General features: G+C 40.8%; 36 non-coding genes across 36 annotated transcripts; all 36 read left to right on the top strand.

Moving 5' to 3' along the window:
* The first annotated feature begins 54 nt into the window (after positions 1-54).
* Positions 55-175, top strand: LOC139466405 (U5 spliceosomal RNA). Its single transcript, XR_011653448.1, has one exon. It is a non-coding gene; the product is annotated as a U5 spliceosomal RNA (small nuclear RNA).
* A 509-nt stretch (positions 176-684) lies between these two features.
* Positions 685-805, top strand: LOC139466404 (U5 spliceosomal RNA). Its single transcript, XR_011653447.1, has one exon. It is a non-coding gene; the product is annotated as a U5 spliceosomal RNA (small nuclear RNA).
* Positions 806-1746: 941 nt separating this feature from the next.
* Positions 1747-1867, top strand: LOC139466402 (U5 spliceosomal RNA). Its single transcript, XR_011653445.1, has one exon. It is a non-coding gene; the product is annotated as a U5 spliceosomal RNA (small nuclear RNA).
* Positions 1868-2376: 509 nt separating this feature from the next.
* On the top strand, positions 2377-2497 carry LOC139466401 (U5 spliceosomal RNA). Its single transcript, XR_011653444.1, has one exon. It is a non-coding gene; the product is annotated as a U5 spliceosomal RNA (small nuclear RNA).
* Positions 2498-3006: 509 nt separating this feature from the next.
* On the top strand, positions 3007-3127 carry LOC139466400 (U5 spliceosomal RNA). Its single transcript, XR_011653443.1, has one exon. It is a non-coding gene; the product is annotated as a U5 spliceosomal RNA (small nuclear RNA).
* A 509-nt stretch (positions 3128-3636) lies between these two features.
* On the top strand, positions 3637-3757 carry LOC139466399 (U5 spliceosomal RNA). Its single transcript, XR_011653442.1, has one exon. It is a non-coding gene; the product is annotated as a U5 spliceosomal RNA (small nuclear RNA).
* Positions 3758-4266: 509 nt separating this feature from the next.
* Positions 4267-4387, top strand: LOC139466398 (U5 spliceosomal RNA). Its single transcript, XR_011653441.1, has one exon. It is a non-coding gene; the product is annotated as a U5 spliceosomal RNA (small nuclear RNA).
* Positions 4388-4896: 509 nt separating this feature from the next.
* Positions 4897-5017, top strand: LOC139466397 (U5 spliceosomal RNA). Its single transcript, XR_011653440.1, has one exon. It is a non-coding gene; the product is annotated as a U5 spliceosomal RNA (small nuclear RNA).
* A 509-nt stretch (positions 5018-5526) lies between these two features.
* Positions 5527-5647, top strand: LOC139466396 (U5 spliceosomal RNA). The gene has a single exon (XR_011653439.1). It is a non-coding gene; the product is annotated as a U5 spliceosomal RNA (small nuclear RNA).
* Positions 5648-6156: 509 nt separating this feature from the next.
* Positions 6157-6277, top strand: LOC139466446 (U5 spliceosomal RNA). The gene has a single exon (XR_011653487.1). It is a non-coding gene; the product is annotated as a U5 spliceosomal RNA (small nuclear RNA).
* Positions 6278-6786: 509 nt separating this feature from the next.
* Positions 6787-6907, top strand: LOC139466395 (U5 spliceosomal RNA). The gene has a single exon (XR_011653438.1). It is a non-coding gene; the product is annotated as a U5 spliceosomal RNA (small nuclear RNA).
* A 509-nt stretch (positions 6908-7416) lies between these two features.
* Positions 7417-7537, top strand: LOC139466394 (U5 spliceosomal RNA). The gene has a single exon (XR_011653437.1). It is a non-coding gene; the product is annotated as a U5 spliceosomal RNA (small nuclear RNA).
* Positions 7538-8046: 509 nt separating this feature from the next.
* LOC139466393 (U5 spliceosomal RNA) lies at positions 8047-8167 on the top strand. Its single transcript, XR_011653436.1, has one exon. It is a non-coding gene; the product is annotated as a U5 spliceosomal RNA (small nuclear RNA).
* Positions 8168-8676: 509 nt separating this feature from the next.
* Positions 8677-8797, top strand: LOC139466391 (U5 spliceosomal RNA). The gene has a single exon (XR_011653434.1). It is a non-coding gene; the product is annotated as a U5 spliceosomal RNA (small nuclear RNA).
* Positions 8798-9306: 509 nt separating this feature from the next.
* On the top strand, positions 9307-9427 carry LOC139466390 (U5 spliceosomal RNA). Its single transcript, XR_011653433.1, has one exon. It is a non-coding gene; the product is annotated as a U5 spliceosomal RNA (small nuclear RNA).
* A 509-nt stretch (positions 9428-9936) lies between these two features.
* On the top strand, positions 9937-10057 carry LOC139466538 (U5 spliceosomal RNA). The gene has a single exon (XR_011653577.1). It is a non-coding gene; the product is annotated as a U5 spliceosomal RNA (small nuclear RNA).
* Positions 10058-10566: 509 nt separating this feature from the next.
* LOC139466388 (U5 spliceosomal RNA) lies at positions 10567-10687 on the top strand. Its single transcript, XR_011653432.1, has one exon. It is a non-coding gene; the product is annotated as a U5 spliceosomal RNA (small nuclear RNA).
* Positions 10688-11196: 509 nt separating this feature from the next.
* Positions 11197-11317, top strand: LOC139466387 (U5 spliceosomal RNA). The gene has a single exon (XR_011653431.1). It is a non-coding gene; the product is annotated as a U5 spliceosomal RNA (small nuclear RNA).
* Positions 11318-11826: 509 nt separating this feature from the next.
* On the top strand, positions 11827-11947 carry LOC139466386 (U5 spliceosomal RNA). The gene has a single exon (XR_011653430.1). It is a non-coding gene; the product is annotated as a U5 spliceosomal RNA (small nuclear RNA).
* Positions 11948-12456: 509 nt separating this feature from the next.
* LOC139466445 (U5 spliceosomal RNA) lies at positions 12457-12577 on the top strand. Its single transcript, XR_011653486.1, has one exon. It is a non-coding gene; the product is annotated as a U5 spliceosomal RNA (small nuclear RNA).
* Positions 12578-13086: 509 nt separating this feature from the next.
* Positions 13087-13207, top strand: LOC139466537 (U5 spliceosomal RNA). The gene has a single exon (XR_011653576.1). It is a non-coding gene; the product is annotated as a U5 spliceosomal RNA (small nuclear RNA).
* A 509-nt stretch (positions 13208-13716) lies between these two features.
* Positions 13717-13837, top strand: LOC139466385 (U5 spliceosomal RNA). The gene has a single exon (XR_011653429.1). It is a non-coding gene; the product is annotated as a U5 spliceosomal RNA (small nuclear RNA).
* Positions 13838-14346: 509 nt separating this feature from the next.
* Positions 14347-14467, top strand: LOC139466468 (U5 spliceosomal RNA). The gene has a single exon (XR_011653510.1). It is a non-coding gene; the product is annotated as a U5 spliceosomal RNA (small nuclear RNA).
* A 509-nt stretch (positions 14468-14976) lies between these two features.
* On the top strand, positions 14977-15096 carry LOC139466501 (U5 spliceosomal RNA). The gene has a single exon (XR_011653541.1). It is a non-coding gene; the product is annotated as a U5 spliceosomal RNA (small nuclear RNA).
* Positions 15097-16038: 942 nt separating this feature from the next.
* LOC139466384 (U5 spliceosomal RNA) lies at positions 16039-16159 on the top strand. Its single transcript, XR_011653428.1, has one exon. It is a non-coding gene; the product is annotated as a U5 spliceosomal RNA (small nuclear RNA).
* Positions 16160-16668: 509 nt separating this feature from the next.
* Positions 16669-16789, top strand: LOC139466383 (U5 spliceosomal RNA). The gene has a single exon (XR_011653427.1). It is a non-coding gene; the product is annotated as a U5 spliceosomal RNA (small nuclear RNA).
* A 509-nt stretch (positions 16790-17298) lies between these two features.
* LOC139466382 (U5 spliceosomal RNA) lies at positions 17299-17419 on the top strand. The gene has a single exon (XR_011653426.1). It is a non-coding gene; the product is annotated as a U5 spliceosomal RNA (small nuclear RNA).
* Positions 17420-17928: 509 nt separating this feature from the next.
* LOC139466381 (U5 spliceosomal RNA) lies at positions 17929-18049 on the top strand. The gene has a single exon (XR_011653425.1). It is a non-coding gene; the product is annotated as a U5 spliceosomal RNA (small nuclear RNA).
* A 509-nt stretch (positions 18050-18558) lies between these two features.
* On the top strand, positions 18559-18679 carry LOC139466379 (U5 spliceosomal RNA). The gene has a single exon (XR_011653423.1). It is a non-coding gene; the product is annotated as a U5 spliceosomal RNA (small nuclear RNA).
* Positions 18680-19188: 509 nt separating this feature from the next.
* LOC139466378 (U5 spliceosomal RNA) lies at positions 19189-19309 on the top strand. The gene has a single exon (XR_011653422.1). It is a non-coding gene; the product is annotated as a U5 spliceosomal RNA (small nuclear RNA).
* Positions 19310-19818: 509 nt separating this feature from the next.
* On the top strand, positions 19819-19939 carry LOC139466377 (U5 spliceosomal RNA). The gene has a single exon (XR_011653421.1). It is a non-coding gene; the product is annotated as a U5 spliceosomal RNA (small nuclear RNA).
* A 509-nt stretch (positions 19940-20448) lies between these two features.
* Positions 20449-20569, top strand: LOC139466511 (U5 spliceosomal RNA). Its single transcript, XR_011653551.1, has one exon. It is a non-coding gene; the product is annotated as a U5 spliceosomal RNA (small nuclear RNA).
* A 509-nt stretch (positions 20570-21078) lies between these two features.
* LOC139466376 (U5 spliceosomal RNA) lies at positions 21079-21199 on the top strand. Its single transcript, XR_011653420.1, has one exon. It is a non-coding gene; the product is annotated as a U5 spliceosomal RNA (small nuclear RNA).
* Positions 21200-21708: 509 nt separating this feature from the next.
* Positions 21709-21829, top strand: LOC139466375 (U5 spliceosomal RNA). Its single transcript, XR_011653419.1, has one exon. It is a non-coding gene; the product is annotated as a U5 spliceosomal RNA (small nuclear RNA).
* Positions 21830-22338: 509 nt separating this feature from the next.
* Positions 22339-22459, top strand: LOC139466374 (U5 spliceosomal RNA). Its single transcript, XR_011653418.1, has one exon. It is a non-coding gene; the product is annotated as a U5 spliceosomal RNA (small nuclear RNA).
* Positions 22460-22968: 509 nt separating this feature from the next.
* On the top strand, positions 22969-23089 carry LOC139466372 (U5 spliceosomal RNA). The gene has a single exon (XR_011653417.1). It is a non-coding gene; the product is annotated as a U5 spliceosomal RNA (small nuclear RNA).
* The last annotated feature ends 358 nt before the right edge of the window (positions 23090-23447 follow it).

The following is a 23447-nucleotide window of genomic DNA, read 5'->3' as shown; positions in this document are numbered from 1 at the left end:
CTGCACGTGCTGAAATGATAAGGTGACTGGGGTGCAGACAGGTATATGTAACAGTAACTCTGGTTTCTCTTCATCCATTCGGATAAATCTTTCGCCTTTTACTAAAGATTTCCGTGGAGAGGAACATCACAATGAGTCTATAGACTAATTTATTACGCCCTGCATTGCCAGGGTCAACATTCCAAATAATAAAAATAGAACTCCAAGCACTTGCATCAAAGGGAGGTAACCACTTCTTGCTTCTGTCTTCTCTCCTCTTTTAATGTGGGGATATTGCAAATGTACAGCGTTGTTTACAAGCTGAAGCCACCATCCCCTCATTGACCTTTCCTTTATTATGGGTGCACACGAGAATCGCTTGTTGGATTTGTATCTTGAGGGGTGCATTGACGTGAGCGTCGCTCACAATGATAGGCTAAGTAACACGATTAGTCCACGTTCAAAATGGCTTCCACACACACTGGATTGATCAAAGCCGACATTATTTTGACACGCCATGCTTGCATCAAGCGATCTCCGAGTTGAAGATGTTTACCAAATCATTTTTACAATTGTTTTATCACTGTTTATGTCACATAAAAAGCTTATATTGAACAGATGATTTAAATGACACGAGTCATGTCTTCGCACCTGCACGTGCTGAAATGATAAGGTGACTGGGGTGCAGACAGGTATATGTAACATTAACTCTGGTTTCTCTTCATCCATTCGGATAAATCTTTCGCCTTTTACTAAAGATTTCCGTGGAGAGGAACATCACAATGAGTCTATAGACTAATTTATTACGCCCTGCATTGCCAGGGTCAACATTCCAAATAATAAAAATAGAACTCCAAGCACTTGCATCAAAGGGAGGTAACCACTTCTTGCTTCTCATTCGTGACCAACTCGTGTTATTCCGGGACAAGCCGAATAGCGACTCGTGCCCCTCTCGTGGCCATTTTGCGACCGGGTTCCGTCTTGGCGCAAACGGGCATACCTAAAACAATTGTCATTTCGTTGCGTAATGGTTCACATATATTTCCCCATATATTATACATATTTCAGATACAATTGAAAGCACATCGGGACGTGCAGAATTATACAGTATGACTAAAAACATTTAACTGTGTCTTGGCTATATTTTTAGATGCAAGACATATGTAAATTTAAAAATTATTTCTCAGGGATTCTTTGACGAAGTACTTCAAATCATACGCGCATTCTGATTGGTTTGTCGTATTTTCGCACATAACATTCATCGATAGGGGGACGAGTCTTCTTGCAGGTTACGGAAAGGGGCGAGTGGTGACGAATGCTTGCTTCTGTCTTCTCTCCTCTTTTAATGTGGGGATATTGCAAATGTACAGCGTTGTTTACAAGCTGAAGCCACCATCCCCTTATTGACCTTTTCTTTATTATGGGTGCGCACGAGAATCGCTTGTTGGATTTGTATCTTGAGGGGTGCATTGACGTGAGCGTCGCTCACAATGATAGGCTAAGTAACACGATTAGTCCACGTTCAAAATGGCTTCCACACACACTGGATTGATCAAAGCCGACATTATTTTGACACGCCATGCTTGCATCAAGCGATCTCCGAGTTGAAGATGTTTACCAAATCATTTTTACAATTGTTTTATCACTGTTTATGTCACATAAAAAGCTTATATTGAACAGATGATTTAAATGACACGAGTCATGTCTTCGCACCTGCACGTGCTGAAATGATAAGGTGACTGGGGTGCAGACAGGTATATGTAACATTAACTCTGGTTTCTCTTCATCCATTCGGATAAATCTTTCGCCTTTTACTAAAGATTTCCGTGGAGAGGAACATCACAATGAGTCTATAGACTAATTTATTACGCCCTGCATTGCCAGGGTCAACATTCCAAATAATAAAAATAGAACTCCAAGCACTTGCATCAAAGGGAGGTAACCACTTCTTGCTTCTGTCTTCTCTCCTCTTTTAATGTGGGGATATTGCAAATGTACAGCGTTGTTTACAAGCTGAAGCCACCATCCCCTTATTGACCTTTTCTTTATTATGGGTGCGCACGAGAATCGCTTGTTGGATTTGTATCTTGAGGGGTGCATTGACGTGAGCGTCGCTCACAATGATAGGCTAAGTAACACGATTAGTCCACGTTCAAAATGGCTTCCACACACACTGGATTGATCAAAGCCGACATTATTTTGACACGCCATGCTTGCATCAAGCGATCTCCGAGTTGAAGATGTTTACCAAATCATTTTTACAATTGTTTTATCACTGTTTATGTCACATAAAAAGCTTATATTGAACAGATGATTTAAATGACACGAGTCATGTCTTCGCACCTGCACGTGCTGAAATGATAAGGTGACTGAGGTGCAGACAGGTATCTGTAACATTAACTCTGGTTTCTCTTCATCCATTCGGATAAATCTTTCGCCTTTTACTAAAGATTTCCGTGGAGAGGAACATCACAATGAGTCTATAGACTAATTTATTACGCCCTGCATTGCCAGGGTCAACATTCCAAATAATAAAAATAGAACTCCAAGCACTTGCATCAAAGGGAGGTAACCACTTCTTGCTTCTGTCTTCTCTCCTCTTTTAATGTGGGGATATTGCAAATGTACAGCGTTTTTTACAAGCTGAAGCCACCATCCCCTCATTGACCTTTCCTTTATTATGGGTGGGCACGAGAATCGCTTTTTGGATTTGTATCTTGAGGGGTGCATTGACGTGAGCGTCGCTCACAATGATAGGCTAAGTAACACGATTAGTCCACGTTCAAAATGGCTGCCACACACACTGGATTGATCAAAGCCGACATTATTTTGACACGCCATGCTTGCATCAAGCGATCTCCAAGTTGAAGATGTTTACCAAATCATTTTTACAATTGTTTTATCACTGTTTATGTCACATAAAAAGCTTATATTGAACAGATGATTTAAATGACACGAGTCATGTCTTCGCACCTGCACGTGCTGAAATGATAAGGTGACTGGGGTGCAGACAGGTATATGTAACATTAACTCTGGTTTCTCTTCATCCATTCGGATAAATCTTTCGCCTTTTACTAAAGATTTCCGTGGAGAGGAACATCACAATGAGTCTATAGACTAATTTATTACGCCCTGCATTGCCAGGGTCAACATTCCAAATAATAAAAATAGAACTCCAAGCACTTGCATCAAAGGGAGGTAACCACTTCTTGCTTCTGTCTTCTCTCCTCTTTTAATGTGGGGATATTGCAAATGTACAGCGTTGTTTACAAGCTGAAGCCACCATCCCCTCATTGACCTTTCCTTTATTATGGGTGGGCACGAGAATCGCTTTTTGGATTTGTATCTTGAGGGGTGCATTGACGTGAGCGTCGCTCACAATGATAGGCTAAGTAACACGATTAGTCCACGTTCAAAATGGCTTCCACACACACTGGATTGATCAAAGCCGACATTATTTTGACACGCCATGCTTGCATCAAGCGATCTCCGAGTTGAAGATGTTTACCAAATCATTTTTACAATTGTTTTATCACTGTTTATGTCACATAAAAAGCTTATATTGAACAGATGATTTAAATGACACGAGTCATGTCTTCGCACCTGCACGTGCTGAAATGATAAGGTGACTGGGGTGCAGACAGGTATATGTAACATTAACTCTGGTTTCTCTTCATCCATTCGGATAAATCTTTCGCCTTTTACTAAAGATTTCCGTGGAGAGGAACATCACAATGAGTCTATAGACTAATTTATTACGCCCTGCATTGCCAGGGTCAACATTCCAAATAATAAAAATAGAACTCCAAGCACTTGCATCAAAGGGAGGTAACCACTTCTTGCTTCTGTCTTCTCTCCTCTTTTAATGTGGGGATATTGCAAATGTACAGCGTTGTTTACAAGCTGAAGCCACCATCCCCTTATTGACCTTTTCTTTATTATGGGTGCGCACGAGAATCGCTTGTTGGATTTGTATCTTGAGGGGTGCATTGACGTGAGCGTCGCTCACAATGATAGGCTAAGTAACACGATTAGTCCACGTTCAAAATGGCTTCCACACACACTGGATTGATCAAAGCCGACATTATTTTGACACGCCATGCTTGCATCAAGCGATCTCCGAGTTGAAGATGTTTACCAAATCATTTTTACAATTGTTTTATCACTGTTTATGTCACATAAAAAGCTTATATTGAACAGATGATTTAAATGACACGAGTCATGTCTTCGCACCTGCACGTGCTGAAATGATAAGGTGACTGGGGTGCAGACAGGTATCTGTAACATTAACTCTGGTTTCTCTTCATCCATTCGGATAAATCTTTCGCCTTTTACTAAAGATTTCCGTGGAGAGGAACATCACAATGAGTCTATAGACTAATTTATTACGCCCTGCATTGCCAGGGTCAACATTCCAAATAATAAAAATAGAACTCCAAGCACTTGCATCAAAGGGAGGTAACCACTTCTTGCTTCTGTCTTCTCTCCTCTTTTAATGTGGGGATATTGCAAATGTACAGCGTTTTTTACAAGCTGAAGCCACCATCCCCTCATTGACCTTTCCTTTATTATGGGTGGGCACGAGAATCGCTTTTTGGATTTGTATCTTGAGGGGTGCATTGACGTGAGCGTCGCTCACAATGATAGGCTAAGTAACACGATTAGTCCACGTTCAAAATGGCTGCCACACACACTGGATTGATCAAAGCCGACATTATTTTGACACGCCATGCTTGCATCAAGCGATCTCCAAGTTGAAGATGTTTACCAAATCATTTTTACAATTGTTTTATCACTGTTTATGTCACATAAAAAGCTTATATTGAACAGATGATTTAAATGACACGAGTCATGTCTTCGCACCTGCACGTGCTGAAATGATAAGGTGACTGGGGTGCAGACAGGTATATGTAACATTAACTCTGGTTTCTCTTCATCCATTCGGATAAATCTTTCGCCTTTTACTAAAGATTTCCGTGGAGAGGAACATCACAATGAGTCTATAGACTAATTTATTACGCCCTGCATTGCCAGGGTCAACATTCCAAATAATAAAAATAGAACTCCAAGCACTTGCATCAAAGGGAGGTAACCACTTCTTGCTTCTGTCTTCTCTCCTCTTTTAATGTGGGGATATTGCAAATGTACAGCGTTGTTTACAAGCTGAAGCCACCATCCCCTCATTGACCTTTCCTTTATTATGGGTGGGCACGAGAATCGCTTTTTGGATTTGTATCTTGAGGGGTGCATTGACGTGAGCGTCGCTCACAATGATAGGCTAAGTAACACGATTAGTCCACGTTCAAAATGGCTTCCACACACACTGGATTGATCAAAGCCGACATTATTTTGACACGCCATGCTTGCATCAAGCGATCTCCGAGTTGAAGATGTTTACCAAATCATTTTTACAATTGTTTTATCACTGTTTATGTCACATAAAAAGCTTATATTGAACAGATGATTTAAATGACACGAGTCATGTCTTCGCACCTGCACGTGCTGAAATGATAAGGTGACTGGGGTGCAGACAGGTATATGTAACATTAACTCTGGTTTCTCTTCATCCATTCGGATAAATCTTTCGCCTTTTACTAAAGATTTCCGTGGAGAGGAACATCACAATGAGTCTATAGACTAATTTATTACGCCCTGCATTGCCAGGGTCAACATTCCAAATAATAAAAATAGAACTCCAAGCACTTGCATCAAAGGGAGGTAACCACTTCTTGCTTCTGTCTTCTCTCCTCTTTTAATGTGGGGATATTGCAAATGTACAGCGTTGTTTACAAGCTGAAGCCACCATCCCCTTATTGACCTTTTCTTTATTATGGGTGCGCACGAGAATCGCTTGTTGGATTTGTATCTTGAGGGGTGCATTGACGTGAGCGTCGCTCACAATGATAGGCTAAGTAACACGATTAGTCCACGTTCAAAATGGCTTCCACACACACTGGATTGATCAAAGCCGACATTATTTTGACACGCCATGCTTGCATCAAGCGATCTCCGAGTTGAAGATGTTTACCAAATCATTTTTACAATTGTTTTATCACTGTTTATGTCACATAAAAAGCTTATATTGAACAGATGATTTAAATGACACGAGTCATGTCTTCGCACCTGCAGGTGCTGAAATGATAAGGTGACTGAGGTGCAGACAGGTATCTGTAACATTAACTCTGGTTTCTCTTCATCCATTCGGATAAATCTTTCGCCTTTTACTAAAGATTTCCGTGGAGAGGAACATCACAATGAGTCTATAGACTAATTTAATACGCCCTGCATTGCCAGGGTCAACATTCCAAATAATAAAAATAGAACTCCAAGCACTTGCATCAAAGGGAGGTAACCACTTCTTGCTTCTGTCTTCTCTCCTCTTTTAATGTGGGGATATTGCAAATGTACAGCGTTGTTTACAAGCTGAAGCCACCATCCCCTTATTGACCTTTCCTTTATTATGGGTGGGCACGACAATCGCTTGTTGGATTTGTATCTTGAGGGGTGCATTGACGTGAGCGTCGCTCACAATGATAGGCTAAGTAACACGATTAGTCCACGTTCAAAATGGCTGCCACACACACTGGACTGATCAAAGCGGACATTATTTTGACACGCCATGCTTGCATCAAGCGATCTCCGTGTTGAAGATGTTTACCAAATCATTTTTACAATAGTTTTATCACTGTTTATGTCACATAAAAAGCTTATATTGAACAGATGATTTAAATGACACGAGTCATGTCTTTGCACCTGCACGTGCTGAAATGATAAGGTGACTGGGGTGCAGACAGGTATCTGTAACATTAACTCTGGTTTCTCTTCATCCATTCGGATAAATCTTTCGCCTTTTACTAAAGATTTCCGTGGAGAGGAACATCACAATGAGTCTATAGACTAATTTATTACGCCCTGCATTGCCAGGGTCAACATTCCAAATAATAAAAATAGAACTCCAAGCACTTGCATCAAAGGGAGGTAACCACTTCTTGCTTCTGTCTTCTCTCCTCTTTTAATGTGGGGATATTGCAAATGTACAGCGTTGTTTACAAGCTGAAGCCACCATCCCCTTATTGACCTTTTCTTTATTATGGGTGCGCACGAGAATCGCTTGTTGGATTTGTATCTTGAGGGGTGCATTGACGTGAGCGTCGCTCACAATGATAGGCTAAGTAACACGATTAGTCCACGTTCAAAATGGCTTCCACACACACTGGATTGATCAAAGCCGACATTATTTTGACACGCCATGCTTGCATCAAGCGATCTCCGAGTTGAAGATGTTTACCAAATCATTTTTACAATTGTTTTATCACTGTTTATGTCACATAAAAAGCTTATATTGAACAGATGATTTAAATGACACGAGTCATGTCTTCGCACCTGCACGTGCTGAAATGATAAGGTGACTGGGGTGCAGACAGGTATCTGTAACATTAACTCTGGTTTCTCTTCATCCATTCGGATAAATCTTTCGCCTTTTACTAAAGATTTCCGTGGAGAGGAACATCACAATGAGTCTATAGACTAATTTATTACGCCCTGCATTGCCAGGGTCAACATTCCAAATAATAAAAATAGAACTCCAAGCACTTGCATCAAAGGGAGGTAACCACTTCTTGCTTCTGTCTTCTCTCCTCTTTTAATGTGGGGATATTGCAAATGTACAGCGTTTTTTACAAGCTGAAGCCACCATCCCCTCATTGACCTTTCCTTTATTATGGGTGGGCACGAGAATCGCTTTTTGGATTTGTATCTTGAGGGGTGCATTGACGTGAGCGTCGCTCACAATGATAGGCTAAGTAACACGATTAGTCCACGTTCAAAATGGCTGCCACACACACTGGATTGATCAAAGCCGACATTATTTTGACACGCCATGCTTGCATCAAGCGATCTCCAAGTTGAAGATGTTTACCAAATCATTTTTACAATTGTTTTATCACTGTTTATGTCACATAAAAAGCTTATATTGAACAGATGATTTAAATGACACGAGTCATGTCTTCGCACCTGCACGTGCTGAAATGATAAGGTGACTGGGGTGCAGACAGGTATATGTAACATTAACTCTGGTTTCTCTTCATCCATTCGGATAAATCTTTCGCCTTTTACTAAAGATTTCCGTGGAGAGGAACATCACAATGAGTCTATAGACTAATTTATTACGCCCTGCATTGCCAGGGTCAACATTCCAAATAATAAAAATAGAACTCCAAGCACTTGCATCAAAGGGAGGTAACCACTTCTTGCTTCTGTCTTCTCTCCTCTTTTAATGTGGGGATATTGCAAATGTACAGCGTTGTTTACAAGCTGAAGCCACCATCCCCTCATTGACCTTTCCTTTATTATGGGTGGGCACGAGAATCGCTTTTTGGATTTGTATCTTGAGGGGTGCATTGACGTGAGCGTCGCTCACAATGATAGGCTAAGTAACACGATTAGTCCACGTTCAAAATGGCTTCCACACACACTGGATTGATCAAAGCCGACATTATTTTGACACGCCATGCTTGCATCAAGCGATCTCCGAGTTGAAGATGTTTACCAAATCATTTTTACAATTGTTTTATCACTGTTTATGTCACATAAAAAGCTTATATTGAACAGATGATTTAAATGACACGAGTCATGTCTTCGCACCTGCACGTGCTGAAATGATAAGGTGACTGGGGTGCAGACAGGTATATGTAACATTAACTCTGGTTTCTCTTCATCCATTCGGATAAATCTTTCGCCTTTTACTAAAGATTTCCGTGGAGAGGAACATCACAATGAGTCTATAGACTAATTTATTACGCCCTGCATTGCCAGGGTCAACATTCCAAATAATAAAAATAGAACTCCAAGCACTTGCATCAAAGGGAGGTAACCACTTCTTGCTTCTGTCTTCTCTCCTCTTTTAATGTGGGGATATTGCAAATGTACAGCGTTGTTTACAAGCTGAAGCCACCATCCCCTTATTGACCTTTTCTTTATTATGGGTGCGCACGAGAATCGCTTGTTGGATTTGTATCTTGAGGGGTGCATTGACGTGAGCGTCGCTCACAATGATAGGCTAAGTAACACGATTAGTCCACGTTCAAAATGGCTTCCACACACACTGGATTGATCAAAGCCGACATTATTTTGACACGCCATGCTTGCATCAAGCGATCTCCGAGTTGAAGATGTTTACCAAATCATTTTTACAATTGTTTTATCACTGTTTATGTCACATAAAAAGCTTATATTGAACAGATGATTTAAATGACACGAGTCATGTCTTCGCACCTGCACGTGCTGAAATGATAAGGTGACTGAGGTGCAGACAGGTATCTGTAACATTAACTCTGGTTTCTCTTCATCCATTCGGATAAATCTTTCGCCTTTTACTAAAGATTTCCGTGGAGAGGAACATCACAATGAGTCTATAGACTAATTTATTACGCCCTGCATTGCCAGGGTCAACATTCCAAATAATAAAAATAGAACTCCAAGCACTTGCATCAAAGGGAGGTAACCACTTCTTGCTTCTGTCTTCTCTCCTCTTTTAATGTGGGGATATTGCAAATGTACAGCGTTGTTTACAAGCTGAAGCCACCATCCCCTTATTGACCTTTCCTTTATTATGGGTGGGCACGACAATCGCTTGTTGGATTTGTATCTTGAGGGGTGCATTGACGTGAGCGTCGCTCACAATGATAGGCTAAGTAACACGATTAGTCCACGTTCAAAATGGCTGCCACACACACTGGACTGATCAAAGCGGACATTATTTTGACACGCCATGCTTGCATCAAGCGATCTCCAAGTTGAAGATGTTTACCAAATCATTTTTACAATAGTTTTATCACTTTTTATGTCACATAAAAAGCTTATATTAAACAGATGATTTAAATGACACGAGTCATGTCTTCGCACCTGCACGTGCTGAAATGATAAGGTGACTGGGGTGCAGACAGGTACCTGTAACATTAACTCTAGTTTCTCTTCATCCATTCGGATAAATCTTTCGACTTTTACTAAAGATTTCCGTGGAGAGGAACATCACAATGAGTCTATAGACTAATTTATTACGCCCTGCATTGCCAGGGTCAACATTCCAAATAATAAAAATAGAACTCCAAGCACTTGCATCAAAGGGAGGTAACCACTTCTTGCTTCTGTCTTCTCTCCTCTTTTAATGTGGGGATATTGCAAATGTACAGCGTTGTTTACAAGCTGAAGCCACCATCCCCTTATTGACCTTTTCTTTATTATGGGTGCGCACGAGAATCGCTTGTTGGATTTGTATCTTGAGGGGTGCATTGACGTGAGCGTCGCTCACAATGATAGGCTAAGTAACACGATTAGTCCACGTTCAAAATGGCTTCCACACACACTGGATTGATCAAAGCCGACATTATTTTGACACGCCATGCTTGCATCAAGCGATCTCCGAGTTGAAGATGTTTACCAAATCATTTTTACAATTGTTTTATCACTGTTTATGTCACATAAAAAGCTTATATTGAACAGATGATTTAAATGACACGAGTCATGTCTTCGCACCTGCACGTGCTGAAATGATAAGGTGACTGGGGTGCAGACAGGTATCTGTAACATTAACTCTGGTTTCTCTTCATCCATTCGGATAAATCTTTCGCCTTTTACTAAAGATTTCCGTGGAGAGGAACATCACAATGAGTCTATAGACTAATTTATTACGCCCTGCATTGCCAGGGTCAACATTCCAAATAATAAAAATAGAACTCCAAGCACTTGCATCAAAGGGAGGTAACCACTTCTTGCTTCTGTCTTCTCTCCTCTTTTAATGTGGGGATATTGCAAATGTACAGCGTTTTTTACAAGCTGAAGCCACCATCCCCTCATTGACCTTTCCTTTATTATGGGTGGGCACGAGAATCGCTTTTTGGATTTGTATCTTGAGGGGTGCATTGACGTGAGCGTCGCTCACAATGATAGGCTAAGTAACACGATTAGTCCACGTTCAAAATGGCTGCCACACACACTGGATTGATCAAAGCCGACATTATTTTGACACGCCATGCTTGCATCAAGCGATCTCCAAGTTGAAGATGTTTACCAAATCATTTTTACAATTGTTTTATCACTGTTTATGTCACATAAAAAGCTTATATTGAACAGATGATTTAAATGACACGAGTCATGTCTTCGCACCTGCACGTGCTGAAATGATAAGGTGACTGGGGTGCAGACAGGTATATGTAACATTAACTCTGGTTTCTCTTCATCCATTCGGATAAATCTTTCGCCTTTTACTAAAGATTTCCGTGGAGAGGAACATCACAATGAGTCTATAGACTAATTTATTACGCCCTGCATTGCCAGGGTCAACATTCCAAATAATAAAAATAGAACTCCAAGCACTTGCATCAAAGGGAGGTAACCACTTCTTGCTTCTGTCTTCTCTCCTCTTTTAATGTGGGGATATTGCAAATGTACAGCGTTGTTTACAAGCTGAAGCCACCATCCCCTCATTGACCTTTCCTTTATTATGGGTGGGCACGAGAATCGCTTTTTGGATTTGTATCTTGAGGGGTGCATTGACGTGAGCGTCGCTCACAATGATAGGCTAAGTAACACGATTAGTCCACGTTCAAAATGGCTTCCACACACACTGGATTGATCAAAGCCGACATTATTTTGACACGCCATGCTTGCATCAAGCGATCTCCAAGTTGAAGATGTTTACCAAATCATTTTTACAATTGTTTTATCACTGTTTATGTCACATAAAAAGCTTATATTGAACAGATGATTTAAATGACACGAGTCATGTCTTCGCACCTGCACGTGCTGAAATGATAAGGTGACTGGGGTGCAGACAGGTATATGTAACATTAACTCTGGTTTCTCTTCATCCATTCGGATAAATCTTTCGCCTTTTACTAAAGATTTCCGTGGAGAGGAACATCACAATGAGTCTATAGACTAATTTATTACGCCCTGCATTGCCAGGGTCAACATTCCAAATAATAAAAATAGAACTCCAAGCACTTGCATCAAAGGGAGGTAACCACTTCTTGCTTCTGTCTTCTCTCCTCTTTTAATGTGGGGATATTGCAAATGTACAGCGTTGTTTACAAGCTGAAGCCACCATCCCCTTATTGACCTTTTCTTTATTATGGGTGCGCACGAGAATCGCTTGTTGGATTTGTATCTTGAGGGGTGCATTGACGTGAGCGTCGCTCACAATGATAGGCTAAGTAACACGATTAGTCCACGTTCAAAATGGCTTCCACACACACTGGATTGATCAAAGCCGACATTATTTTGACACGCCATGCTTGCATCAAGCGATCTCCGAGTTGAAGATGTTTACCAAATCATTTTTACAATTGTTTTATCACTGTTTATGTCACATAAAAAGCTTATATTGAACAGATGATTTAAATGACACGAGTCATGTCTTCGCACCTGCACGTGCTGAAATGATAAGGTGACTGAGGTGCAGACAGGTATCTGTAACATTAACTCTGGTTTCTCTTCATCCATTCGGATAAATCTTTCGCCTTTTACTAAAGATTTCCGTGGAGAGGAACATCACAATGAGTCTATAGACTAATTTAATACGCCCTGCATTGCCAGGGTCAACATTCCAAATAATAAAAATAGAACTCCAAGCACTTGCATCAAAGGGAGGTAACCACTTCTTGCTTCTGTCTTCTCTCCTCTTTTAATGTGGGGATATTGCAAATGTACAGCGTTGTTTACAAGCTGAAGCCACCATCCCCTTATTGACCTTTCCTTTATTATGGGTGGGCACGACAATCGCTTGTTGGATTTGTATCTTGAGGGGTGCATTGACGTGAGCGTCGCTCACAATGATAGGCTAAGTAACACGATTAGTCCACGTTCAAAATGGCTGCCACACACACTGGACTGATCAAAGCGGACATTATTTTGACACGCCATGCTTGCATCAAGCGATCTCCAAGTTGAAGATGTTTACCAAATCATTTTTACAATAGTTTTATCACTTTTTATGTCACATAAAAAGCTTATATTAAACAGATGATTTAAATGACACGAGTCATGTCTTCGCACCTGCACGTGCTGAAATGATAAGGTGACTGGGGTGCAGACAGGTACCTGTAACATTAACTCTAGTTTCTCTTCATCCATTCGGATAAATCTTTCGACTTTTACTAAAGATTTCCGTGGAGAGGAACATCACAATGAGTCTATAGACTAATTTATTACGCCCTGCATTGCCAGGGTCAACATTCCAAATAATAAAAATAGAACTCCAAGCACTTGCATCAAAGGGAGGTAACCACTTCTTGCTTCTGTCTTCTCTCCTCTTTTAATGTGGGGATATTGCAAATGTACAGCGTTGTTTACAAGCTGAAGCCACCATCCCCTCATTGACCTTTTCTTTATTATGGGTGGGCACGACAATCGCTTGTTGGATTTGTATCTTGAGGGGTGCATTGACGTGAGCGTCGCTCACAATGATAGGCTAAGTAACACGATTAGTCCACGTTCAAAATGGCTTCCACACACACTGGATTGATCAAAGCCGACATTATTTTGACACGCCATGCTTGCATCAAGCGATCTCCGAGTTGAAGATGTTTACCAAATCATTTTTACAATTGTTTTATCACTGTTTATGTCACATAAAAAGCTTATATTGAACAGATGATTTAAATGACACGAGTCATGTCTTCGCACCTGCACGTGCTGAAATGATAAGGTGACTGGGGTGCAGACAGGTATATGTAACATTAACTCTGGTTTCTCTTCATCCATTCGGATAAATCTTTCGCCTTTTACTAAAGATTTCCGTGGAGAGGAACATCACAATGAGTCTATAGACTAATTTATTACGCCCTGCATTGCCAGGGTCAACATTCCAAATAATAAAAATAGAACTCCAAGCACTTGCATCAAAGGGAGGTAACCACTTCTTGCTTCTGTCTTCTCTCCTCTTTTAATGTGGGGATATTGCAAATGTACAGCGTTGTTTACAAGCTGAAGCCACCATCCCCTCATTGACCTTTTCTTTATTATGGGTGCGCACGAGAATCGCTTGTTGGATTTGTATCTTGAGGGGTGCATTGACGTGAGCGTCGCTCACAATGATAGGCTAAGTAACACGATTAGTCCACGTTCAAAATGGCTTCCACACACACTGGATTGATCAAAGCCGACATTATTTTGACACGCCATGCTTGCATCAAGCGATCTCCGAGTTGAAGATGTTTACCAAATCATTTTTACAATTGTTTTATCACTGTTTATGTCACATAAAAAGCTTATATTGAACAGATGATTTAAATGACACGAGTCATGTCTTCGCACCTGCACGTGCTGAAATGATAAGGTGACTGGGGTGCAGACAGGTATATGTAACATTAACTCTGGTTTCTCTTCATCCATTCGGATAAATCTTTCGCCTTTTACTAAAGGTTTCCGTGGAGAGGAACATCACAATGAGTCTATAGACTAATTTATTACGCCCTGCATTGCCAGGGTCAACATTCCAAATAATAAAAATAGAACTCCAAGCACTTGCATCAAAGGGAGGTAACCACTTCTTGCTTCTGTCTTCTCTCCTCTTTTAATGTGGGGATCTTGCAAATGTACAGCGTTGTTTACAAGCTGAAGCCACCATCCCCTCATTGACCTTTCCTTTATTATGGGTGGGCACGAGAATCGCTTTTTGGATTTGTATCTTGAGGGGTGCATTGACGTGAGCGTCGCTCACAATAATAGGCTAAGTAACACGATTAGTCCACGTTCAAAATGGCTTCCACACACACTGGATTGATCAAAGCCGACATTATTTTGACAAGCCATGCTTGCATCAAGCGATCTCCGAGTTGAAGATGTTTACCAAATCATTTTTACAATTGTTTTATCACTGTTTATGTCACATAAAAAGCTTATATTGAACAGATGATTTAAATGACACGAGTCATGTCTTCGCACCTGCACGTGCTGAAATGATAAGGTGACTGGGGTGCAGACAGGTATATGTAACATTAACTCTGGTTTCTCTTCATCCATTCGGATAAATCTTTCGCCTTTTACTAAAGATTTCCGTGGAGAGGAACATCACAATGAGTCTATAGACTAATTAATTACGCCCTGCATTGCCAGGGTCAACATTCCAAATAATAAAAATAGAACTCCAAGCACTTGCATCAAAGGGAGGTAACCACTTCTTGCTTCTCATTCGTGACCAACTCGTGTTATTCCGGGACAAGCCGAATAGCGACTCGTGCCCCTCTCGTGGCCATTTTGCGACCGGGTTCCGTCTTAGCGCAAACGGGCATACCTAAAACAATTGTCATTTCGTTGCGTAATGGTTCACATATATTTCCCCATATATTATACATATTTCAGATACAATTGAAAGCACATCGGGACGTGCAGAATTATACAGTATGACTAAAAACATTTAACTGTGTCTTGGCTATAATTTTAGATGCAAGACATATGTAAATTTAAAAATTATTTCTCAGGGATTCTTTGACGAAGTACTTCAAATCATACGCGCATTCTGATTGGTTTGTCGTATTTTCGCACATAACATTCATCGATAGGGGGACGAGTCTTCTTGCAGGTTACGGAAAGGGGCGAGTGGTGACGAATGCTTGCTTCTGTCTTCTCTCCTCTTTTAATGTGGGGATATTGCAAATGTACAGCGTTGTTTACAAGCTGAAGCCACCATCCCCTTATTGACCTTTTCTTTATTATGGGTGCGCACGAGAATCGCTTGTTGGATTTGTATCTTGAGGGGTGCATTGACGTGAGCGTCGCTCACAATGATAGGCTAAGTAACACGATTAGTCCACGTTCAAAATGGCTTCCACACACACTGGATTGATCAAAGCCGACATTATTTTGACACGCCATGCTTGCATCAAGCGATCTCCGAGTTGAAGATGTTTACCAAATCATTTTTACAATTGTTTTATCACTGTTTATGTCACATAAAAAGCTTATATTGAACAGATGATTTAAATGACACGAGTCATGTCTTCGCACCTGCACGTGCTGAAATGATAAGGTGACTGGGGTGCAGACAGGTATATGTAACATTAACTCTGGTTTCTCTTCATCCATTCGGATAAATCTTTCGCCTTTTACTAAAGATTTCCGTGGAGAGGAACATCACAATGAGTCTATAGACTAATTTATTACGCCCTGCATTGCCAGGGTCAACATTCCAAATAATAAAAATAGAACTCCAAGCACTTGCATCAAAGGGAGGTAACCACTTCTTGCTTCTGTCTTCTCTCCTCTTTTAATGTGGGGATATTGCAAATGTACAGCGTTGTTTACAAGCTGAAGCCACCATCCCCTTATTGACCTTTTCTTTATTATGGGTGCGCACGAGAATCGCTTGTTGGATTTGTATCTTGAGGGGTGCATTGACGTGAGCGTCGCTCACAATGATAGGCTAAGTAACACGATTAGTCCACGTTCAAAATGGCTTCCACACACACTGGATTGATCAAAGCCGACATTATTTTGACACGCCATGCTTGCATCAAGCGATCTCCGAGTTGAAGATGTTTACCAAATCATTTTTACAATTGTTTTATCACTGTTTATGTCACATAAAAAGCTTATATTGAACAGATGATTTAAATGACACGAGTCATGTCTTCGCACCTGCACGTGCTGAAATGATAAGGTGACTGGGGTGCAGACAGGTATATGTAACATTAACTCTGGTTTCTCTTCATCCATTCGGATAAATCTTTCGCCTTTTACTAAAGATTTCCGTGGAGAGGAACATCACAATGAGTCTATAGACTAATTTATTACGCCCTGCATTGCCAGGGTCAACATTCCAAATAATAAAAATAGAACTCCAAGCACTTGCATCAAAGGGAGGTAACCACTTCTTGCTTCTGTCTTCTCTCCTCTTTTAATGTGGGGATATTGCAAATGTACAGCGTTGTTTACAAGCTGAAGCCACCATCCCCTTATTGACCTTTTCTTTATTATGGGTGCGCACGAGAATCGCTTGTTGGATTTGTATCTTGAGGGGTGCATTGACGTGAGCGTCGCTCACAATGATAGGCTAAGTAACACGATTAGTCCACGTTCAAAATGGCTTCCACACACACTGGATTGATCAAAGCCGACATTATTTTGACACGCCATGCTTGCATCAAGCGATCTCCGAGTTGAAGATGTTTACCAAATCATTTTTACAATTGTTTTATCACTGTTTATGTCACATAAAAAGCTTATATTGAACAGATGATTTAAATGACACGAGTCATGTCTTCGCACCTGCACGTGCTGAAATGATAAGGTGACTGAGGTGCAGACAGGTATCTGTAACATTAACTCTGGTTTCTCTTCATCCATTCGGATAAATCTTTCGCCTTTTACTAAAGATTTCCGTGGAGAGGAACATCACAATGAGTCTATAGACTAATTTATTACGCCCTGCATTGCCAGGGTCAACATTCCAAATAATAAAAATAGAACTCCAAGCACTTGCATCAAAGGGAGGTAACCACTTCTTGCTTCTGTCTTCTCTCCTCTTTTAATGTGGGGATATTGCAAATGTACAGCGTTGTTTACAAGCTGAAGCCACCATCCCCTTATTGACCTTTTCTTTATTATGGGTGCGCACGAGAATCGCTTGTTCGATTTGTATCTTGAGGGGTGCATTGACGTGAGCGTCGCTCACAATGATAGGCTAAGTAACACGATTAGTCCACGTTCAAAATGGCTTCCACACACACTGGATTGATCAAAGCCGACATTATTTTGACACGCCATGCTTGCATCAAGCGATCTCCGAGTTGAAGATGTTTACCAAATCATTTTTACAATTGTTTTATCACTGTTTATGTCACATAAAAAGCTTATATTGAACAGATGATTTAAATGACACGAGTCATGTCTTCGCACCTGCACGTGCTGAAATGATAAGGTGACTGAGGTGCAGACAGGTATCTGTAACATTAACTCTGGTTTCTCTTCATCCATTCGGATAAATCTTTCGCCTTTTACTAAAGATTTCCGTGGAGAGGAACATCACAATGAGTCTATAGACTAATTTATTACGCCCTGCATTGCCAGGGTCAACATTCCAAATAATAAAAATAGAACTCCAAGCACTTGCATCAAAGGGAGGTAACCACTTCTTGCTTCTGTCTTCTCTCCTCTTTTAATGTGGGGATATTGCAAATGTACAGCGTTGTTTACAAGCTGAAGCCACCATCCCCTCATTGACCTTTCCTTTATTATGGGTGGGCACGAGAATCGCTTTTTGGATTTGTATCTTGAGGGGTGCATTGACGTGAGCGTCGCTCACAATGATAGGCTAAGTAACACGATTAGTCCACGTTCAAAATGGCTGCCACACACACTGGATTGATCAAAGCCGACATTATTTTGACACGCCATGCTTGCATCAAGCGATCTCCGAGTTGAAGATGTTTACCAAATCATTTTTACAATTGTTTTATCACTGTTTATGTCACATAAAAAGCTTATATTGAACAGATGATTTAAATGACACGAGTCATGTCTTCGCACCTGCACGTGCTGAAATGATAAGGTGACTGGGGTGCAGACAGGTATATGTAACATTAACTCTGGTTTCTCTTCATCCATTCGGATAAATCTTTCGCCTTTTACTAAAGATTTCCGTGGAGAGGAACATCACAATGAGTCTATAGACTAATTTATTACGCCCTGCATTGCCAGGGTCAACATTCCAAATAATAAAAATAGAACTCCAAGCACTTGCATCAAAGGGAGGTAACCACTTCTTGCTTCTGTCTTCTCTCCTCTTTTAATGTGGGGATATTGCAAATGTACAGCGTTGTTTACAAGCTGAAGCCACCATCCCCTCATTGACCTTTCCTTTATTATGGGTGGGCACGAGAATCGCTTTTTGGATTTGTATCTTGAGGGGTGCATTGACGTGAGCGTCGCTCACAATGATAGGCTAAGTAACACGATTAGTCCACGTTCAAAATGGCTGCCACACACACTGGATTGATCAAAGCCGACATTATTTTGACACGCCATGCTTGCATCAAGCGATCTCCGAGTTGAAGATGTTTACCAAATCATTTTTACAATTGTTTTATCACTGTTTATGTCACATAAAAAGCTTATATTGAACAGATGATTTAAATGACACGAGTCATGTCTTCGCACCTGCACGTGCTGAAATGATAAGGTGACTGGGGTGCAGACAGGTATATGTAACATTAACTCTGGTTTCTCTTCATCCATTCGGATAAATCTTTCGCCTTTTACTAAAGATTTCCGTGGAGAGGAACATCACAATGAGTCTATAGACTAATTTATTACGCCCTGCATTGCCAGGGTCAACATTCCAAATAATAAAAATAGAACTCCAAGCACTTGCATCAAAGGGAGGTAACCACTTCTTGCTTCTGTCTTCTCTCCTCTTTTAATGTGGGGATATTGCAAATGTACAGCGTTGTTTACAAGCTGAAGCCACCATCCCCTTATTGACCTTTTCTTTATTATGGGTGCGCACGAGAATCGCTTTTTGGATTTGTATCTTGAGGGGTGCATTGACGTGAGCGTCGCTCACAATGATAGGCTAAGTAACACGATTAGTCCACGTTCAAAATGGCTTCCACACACACTGGATTGATCAAAGCCGACATTATTTTGACACGCCATGCTTGCATCAAGCGATCTCCGAGTTGAAGATGTTTACCAAATCATTTTTACAATTGTTTTATCACTGTTTATGTCACATAAAAAGCTTATATTGAACAGATGATTTAAATGACACGAGTCATGTCTTCGCACCTGCACGTGCTGAAATGATAAGGTGACTGGGGTGCAGACAGGTATATGTAACATTAACTCTGGTTTCTCTTCATCCATTCGGATAAATCTTTCGCCTTTTACTAAAGATTTCCGTGGAGAGGAACATCACAATGAGTCTATAGACTAATTTATTACGCCCTGCATTGCCAGGGTCAACATTCCAAATAATAAAAATAGAACTCCAAGCACTTGCATCAAAGGGAGGTAACCACTTCTTGCTTCTGTCTTCTCTCCTCTTTTAATGTGGGGATATTGCAAATGTACAGCGTTGTTTACAAGCTGAAGCCACCATCCCCTTATTGACCTTTTCTTTATTATGGGTGCGCACGAGAATCGCTTGTTGGATTTGTATCTTGAGGGGTGCATTGACGTGAGCGTCGCTCACAATGATAGGCTAAGTAACACGATTAGTCCACGTTCAAAATGGCTTCCACACACACTGGATTGATCAAAGCCGACATTATTTTGACACGCCATGCTTGCATCAAGCGATCTCCGAGTTGAAGATGTTTACCAAATCATTTTTACAATTGTTTTATCACTGTTTATGTCACATAAAAAGCTTATATTGAACAGATGATTTAAATGACACGAGTCATGTCTTCGCACCTGCACGTGCTGAAATGATAAGGTGACTGAGGTGCAGACAGGTATCTGTAACATTAACTCTGGTTTCTCTTCATCCATTCGGATCAATCTTTCGCCTTTTACTAAAGATTTCCGTGGAGAGGAACATCACAATGAGTCTATAGACTAATTTATTACGCCCTGCATTGCCAGGGTCAACATTCCAAATAATAAAAATAGAACTCCAAGCACTTGCATCAAAGGGAGGTAACCACTTCTTGCTTCTGTCTTCTCTCCTCTTTTAATGTGGGGATATTGCAAATGTACAGCGTTGTTTACAAGCTGAAGCCACCATCCCCTCATTGACCTTTCCTTTATTATGGGTGGGCACGAGAATCGCTTTTTGGATTTGTATCTTGAGGGGTGCATTGACGTGAGCGTCGCTCACAATGATAGGCTAAGTAACACGATTAGTCCACGTTCAAAATGGCTGCCACACACACTGGATTGATCAAAGCCGACATTATTTTGACACGCCATGCTTGCATCAAGCGATCTCCGAGTTGAAGATGTTTACCAAATCATTTTTACAATTGTTTTATCACTGTTTATGTCACATAAAAAGCTTATATTGAACAGATGATTTAAATGACACGAGTCATGTCTTCGCACCTGCACGTGCTGAAATGATAAGGTGACTGGGGTGCAGACAGGTATATGTAACATTAACTCTGGTTTCTCTTCATCCATTCGGATAAATCTTTCGCCTTTTACTAAAGATTTCCGTGGAGAGGAACATCACAATGAGTCTATAGACTAATTTATTACGCCCTGCATTGCCAGGGTCAACATTCCAAATAATAAAAATAGAACTCCAAGCACTTGCATCAAAGGGAGGTAACCACTTCTTGCTTCTGTCTTCTCTCCTCTTTTAATGTGGGGATATTGCAAATGTACAGCGTTGTTTACAAGCTGAAGCCACCATCCCCTCATTGACCTTTTCTTTATTATGGGTGGGCACGACAATCGCTTGTTGGATTTGTATCTTGAGGGGTGCATTGACGTGAGCGTCGCTCACAATGATAGGCTAAGTAACACGATTAGTCCACGTTCAAAATGGCTTCCACACACACTGGATTGATCAAAGCCGACATTATTTTGACACGCCATGCTTGCATCAAGCGATCTCCGAGTTGAAGATGTTTACCAAATCATTTTTACAATTGTTTTATCACTGTTTATGTCACATAAAAAGCTTATATTGAACAGATGATTTAAATGACACGAGTCATGTCTTCGCATATGCACGTGCTGAAATGATAAGGTGACTGGGGTGCAGACAGGTATATGTAACATTAACTCTGGTTTCTCTTCATCCATTCGGATAAATCTTTCGCCTTTTACTAAAGATTTCCGTGGAGAGGAACATCACAATGAGTCTATAGACTAATTTATTACGCCCTGCATTGCCAGGGTCAACATTCCAAATAATAAAAATAGAACTCCAAGCACTTGCATCAAAGGGAGGTAACCACTTCTTGCTTCTGTCTTCTCTCCTCTTTTAATGTGGGGATATTGCAAATGTACAGCGTTGTTTACAAGCTGAAGCCACCATCCCCTTATTGACCTTTTCTTTATTATGGGTGCGCACGAGAATCGCTTGTTGGATTTGTATCTTGAGGGGTGCATTGACGTGAGCGTCGCTCACAATGATAGGCTAAGTAACACGATTAGTCCACGTTCAAAATGGCTTCCACACACACTGGATTGATCAAAGCCGACATTATTTTGACACGCCATGCTTGCATCAAGCGATCTCCGAGTTGAAGATGTTTACCAAATCATTTTTACAATTGTTTTATCACTGTTTATGTCACATAAAAAGCTTATATTGAACAGATGATTTAAATGACACGAGTCATGTCTTCGCACCTGCACGTGCTGAAATGATAAGGTGACTGAGGTGCAGACAGGTATCTGTAACATTAACTCTGGTTTCTCTTCATCCATTCGGATAAATCTTTCGCCTTTTACTAAAGATTTCCGTGGAGAGGAACATCACAATGAGTCTATAGACTAATTTATTACGCCCTGCATTGCCAGGGTCAACATTCCAAATAATAAAAATAGAACTCCAAGCACTTGCATCAAAGGGAGGTAACCACTTCTTGCTTCTGTCTTCTCTCCTCTTTTAATGTGGGGATATTGCAAATGTACAGCGTTGTTTACAAGCTGAAGCCACCATCCCCTTATTGACCTTTTCTTTATTATGGGTGCGCACGAGAATCGCTTGTTGGATTTGTATCTTGAGGGGTGCATTGACGTGAGCGTCGCTCACAATGATAGGCTAAGTAACACGATTAGTCCACGTTCAAAATGGCTTCCACACACACTGGATTGATCAAAGCCGACATTATTTTGACACGCCATGCTTGCATCAAGCGATCTCCGAGTTGAAGATGTTTACCAAATCATTTTTACAATTGTTTTATCACTGTTTATGTCACATAAAAAGCTTATATTGAACAGATGATTTAAATGACACGAGTCATGTCTTCGCACCTGCACGTGCTGAAATGATAAGGTGACTGGGGTGCAGACAGGTATATGTAACATTAACTCTGGTTTCTCTTCATCCATTCGGATAAATCTTTCGCCTTTTACTAAAGATTTCCGTGGAGAGGAACATCACAATGAGTCTATAGACTAATTTATTACGCCCTGCATTGCCAGGGTCAACATTCCAAATAATAAAAATAGAACTCCAAGCACTTGCATCAAAGGGAGGTAACCACTTCTTGCTTCTGTCTTCTCTCCTCTTTTAATGTGGGGATATTGCAAATGTACAGCGTTGTTTACAAGCTGAAGCCACCATCCCCTTATTGACCTTTTCTTTATTATGGGTGCGCACGAGAATCGCTTGTTGGATTTGTATCTTGAGGGGTGCATTGACGTGAGCGTCGCTCACAATGATAGGCTAAGTAACACGATTAGTCCACGTTCAAAATGGCTTCCACACACACTGGATTGATCAAAGCCGACATTATTTTGACACGCCATGCTTGCATCAAGCGATCTCCGAGTTGAAGATGTTT

The sequence above is a fragment of the Haliotis cracherodii genome, unplaced genomic scaffold, assembly GCF_022045235.1.
Source record: "Haliotis cracherodii isolate W230 unplaced genomic scaffold, xgHalCrac1.p SCAF_18, whole genome shotgun sequence".
Classification (NCBI taxonomy): Eukaryota; Metazoa; Mollusca; class Gastropoda; order Lepetellida; family Haliotidae; genus Haliotis; species Haliotis cracherodii.
This window is presented reverse-complemented; position numbering and strand designations above follow the sequence as displayed.